Here is a 4,488-nt window from a genome sequence, read left to right as displayed (position 1 = left end):
ACACACACACACACACACACACACACACACACACACACACACACACACACACACACACGTGTGTGTGTATGCATGTATATATCAAATTAGTTTTCGAGTTTGGCATACGTATCACTTAATTTTATTATGATTGTTAAATACATGAATTTCTTCATTTTTATATTATTATCTCCCAAAAATAAATACGGTCGAACATAGACCTTACATGTGACAGGAGCCCAAACTTGGTAAATCCTTTGTTTTGGCACTCTTAGCATACCTCTCGGTAAAAGTACAGATAGTAAACAAATAATTTAAACAAATGAAACAGAAAAAATATTACTGTTTACCTATCGCTATAAACAAGAGGGAATAACTAAAAACTAATTAAAAATACATATAATTGAAAAATGAAGAAAAAGTAAAATAAATTGAAAATAATTACATAAACCAATTTCAAAACAATTCTAAAAGTTAATTAAACTCAAACAGTTTAAGTTAATTAAATTACATATTAGAAAAAGTTATGTATAACATCGAATAAAGATATAATAAGTAAACGTCATGAGTATATATTATATTACCTAGGTATGACTACTCGTGCCAGTGTGACTACTTGTTCTCCCTGAAAAGGAAAAAATATGTAGGTACCGTATGTGTGTGTATCAAAAGATATTTTCGACAACTATTCAGTAATGAAGTGACTGATGACGCGTTAATATCATTATACATCATCGAAATTGTCATTTGGCAACGAGACTCCCATTGAGAATTTGGTAGACATCAGAGAGACTCCAGAATTCAGAACATCTAGAGTCCAACGGGATATCCATTTCGAATAATGCGTTCCCTGAATATACATTTACTAGCGTGGTGTCAGGACAGGACTATCCGAAAGATGTTTGTTTGCCAATGTTAAAAGTTTAGTCACGTGCACACTTTTTGTAAGTATTTACTTACCTAAATAGTTCAAGTGAGACTTTGATGCTTTACATTAAATCCGTTTTTGTATCTCAGATATATTTTGTATAGACGGATGAATAATATATAAATCGACTCATCGAAAGATCAGAGTCCGATGTGATTATATAGCGGAAAGAGAATAAGTACATTACGAGAATAATTTCGTTATTCAAACTAAAGCCTAGGTGCCTTCACATGTTTTGAGAATTTATCTGATTTCGTTTCGGAAATATAAAATCGAACAATGGTCGATCTGACATCCACAGCGAAGAAGACCGAACGAAATGAACTATGTCCTGAGAACTACTAATCTTTGTTCTACGGAAGAGTCGAAATATCTCCAAGGCATCCTGCCTATTAAATAATGACGACAAACAAAATAGTTTTCAAGAGGTCGTGGGAGATATAAAGCTTTGAAGGCATTTACTTTTTGAAGGGATGAATATGATCTTATAATAACACAATAAATCAAATTTAATGACATATGAAGCTTATTTTCTTTTTATAATATAAATTATAGGAATGATAATTAATATTTAATTTTAACAATATGATTTTTTATAATTTTGAATACAAAGATGACGATGACGAACAACATTTTTAATACAAAGATGACGATGACGAACACTTAGAAAAAATTCCTTCTATCCGGCTGGATTCGAACTGACGTCTCCTAGCAAACCATGCCAAACGCTATGCCAACTAAGCCACGGAACGAACCCGCGGACCTCACGAATTTTTCTGTGCTTGTCTCCGCAGCAAGGTGCCCAAAATGCAGACAGCGTTCCCCCTTTGTATGAGGTAGCTGCCAGCCGTCAGGTTTCCCAGACAGTCTATAAATTTGTTGGATGAAATTTTGTACAGATGAAGGGTACCGAGAACTAATAGGTAATCGGAGCCGAGGTCCTGGTACTTAATACTTTTTATTTTTTCCGCCAGCTCAGCTGCGGAACCAGCTCCCTTCTTGGTGTGGGATGGGGAAGTATGTCGGCACACGTGGCGTCCCTTACGCATGCCCGGCCTATACTCCAAGGGATGTCGCTTGGCTCGAGAATAGTGGGCACGTTAACCGTGGTTAGGCCTGACGTATGATATCGTTAAAGGCTGCATGCCAGGAGATACGCCCAGCGCTCAGTTCGCAGAAAAGACCGTGGTGACCCAGAGCACTTTCATCTTTGCCGCAAGGACACCGATGCAAGGAGCAAACTTAGACATCAAGGCGGAGGCTTGCAGCTATACGAATGGTATTTGCGCTCAGGGAGATACGGGTACTGGCATAGGGAAAAGCATATAGCCAGTGGTCAGATTCCCACCTTGATGCCGCTTCCAGACGAGCTCGGTTTATTGGGGTGCAGTGCTTCATTCATAAGACTTTTTGCGCAGTATATTATGTGTGAGACGATGTCTGATGGGGAGGGTACCTTGCGTCCAGGCGTTGTAGGAGAGACGAACGTTGAGAATGAATTTCAATGGATTGAAGAAGAGCTTTTAGGCCGGTACCTATTGACATCAACTGATTATGGAATTTTTTAGCCGGTCAGCAGCGAAGTAAGTAAATTTAGGTACTAAAAGGTAATATTTTAAAACACAGATGTCGTAATGAGTATCTAGGCTCAGGAGCCGACCTTTTAGTTAAATTATGAGATTGAATCTTGGAAAAAGGCTGGTATTGAGTCATCGAATATGGGTGTAGTGTGTTAATTTCTGAGAAGTAAGACAAAATATGTTGAGATTTCAGAGTGCCGTGTGCATCTTAACGAATCCTGACAAATTTTGTACCAAAAAATGTACCAAAATTGTACTATGTAGTACCTATTCTTAAAAATATTGTCCCTCTATAATAACGAAGTTATAGCGAAATCAAAATTGTAAATATTTTTGTAATTTTTTAAATAAATTTCCGCCATTTTAAATTTTGGTAAGCAAAGTTTCCACTATACAGCCTCTTCATATGTCAGTATTTTTCTTTGTTTTGATGTAAAAGGTGACAAGCGCCTATTCCTAAATAGTTTATTTCATATGTCATGAAGGCTTGATGCCATTTAATTGTATGGGACAGGGTAAGCGTCTATGTTTTTCAATAAGCAGGTTGATTTAGTAGTTTGATTGACATTAATATTATATATTTATTTTAAATGCAAGTATACAATACACGTTCCATTAGGTAAATATTTATTGCTATGACACCCCGCAAGGGTATGGCACTTAGTCGCTACGTTTTGGCTTACATTATTTCACACATTACAAAATATAATAATAAAAATACGATTTAGATTAAAATAACATGTCAATTATCCATCATCAGTCTTCGTTAAAATATTGAAATATTTTCACTAGAATACGTACTTCAATATGTTATTATATTAATAATAATAAAGCTACGGAGGGGCGGACAGTGACCATAATCGTTACTTTTTTATTCTCTGCTTTGGTAAAAGGTCAGTTATCTACTACATTTTTACATGGCACCATTGGAATTAGTTTAAAGCCGGGTGCTCACTAGCGAGCTGTAACTGTAACCGTTTCATGTTATGTAACCAAAATTCATAGTGTGTACGTGTTTCGCGAGCATGCCGCGATCGGAACGCGTGCGGTTCGCAGTGAGCCGTCTAATTGAAGACTGTTTCAAGCGTACACACTAGAACCTCGTTACTTTATCTGCACGTTACAATTACAGCTCGCTAATGAGAACCCAGCTTAAAATCCAACTTCGACTTCCTAGGTCAGTTTTGTCCTACGATGCAGTAAAACCATTTCCGGAAATCCCGAATCCGAAAAAATAATCAGTTAATTTTTGGTGGTTTTAACCACTCTATTTCGCCTCTTGTAGCTATATTGTACACAATATGTACATGTATCTATATGGAACACCTTTTTCCGACGATTGCATGAAATAAACTATATAAGATCAGGCGCTTTTCACCTTTTCCATCAAAACAAGGAAAAATATCGATCGACATGTGAAGAGTATGGTGGAACCTATTGAATTGTGTGACGGAAATTAATGTTGAATTGTTCTTATCTAATTATTTTAACTTTTAAATCATGTACCTATTACTTATGGTCTTGTTAATAATATAAATTACTATAAGTTCAAATACTAAATTGCAATGCCCGAACAGGGTCCATGTACTGTCACTGTGATGGTTATTAAGATCAATTTTACATAAGTTGTAGCAATAATGAACAAATATTTAAATGAATAAATAAATATACTATAATATATAATATATATAATAACCTTTGCCCGCTTACCCAAATAAATGACCGAAATTTATTAAAATAAATTACGAAAATATTTACAACTTTGCTTTCGCTATAACTTCGTTATGATAGAGGTACAAATTTTTTAAGAATAAATACTAAATACCTAGTACATTTTTGGTACATTTTTTTGGTACCACATATGTCAGGATTCGTCAAGACGCACACGGCACTCTGAAATCTCAACATATTTTGTCTTATTTCTCAGAAACTAGCCAGCAGATCGAGCTGGAGTTTCCTTTACTTCAGAGCACTACAGTACAAATTTTTGGAATAAGAAGT

The sequence above is a fragment of the Hyposmocoma kahamanoa genome, unplaced genomic scaffold (assembly GCF_003589595.1).
Source record: "Hyposmocoma kahamanoa isolate Upper Pololo Valley unplaced genomic scaffold, ASM358959v1 100021, whole genome shotgun sequence".
Classification (NCBI taxonomy): Eukaryota; Metazoa; Arthropoda; class Insecta; order Lepidoptera; family Cosmopterigidae; genus Hyposmocoma; species Hyposmocoma kahamanoa.
The sequence above is the reverse complement of the archived record's forward strand: the minus strand, read 5'-3'. Positions refer to the sequence as shown.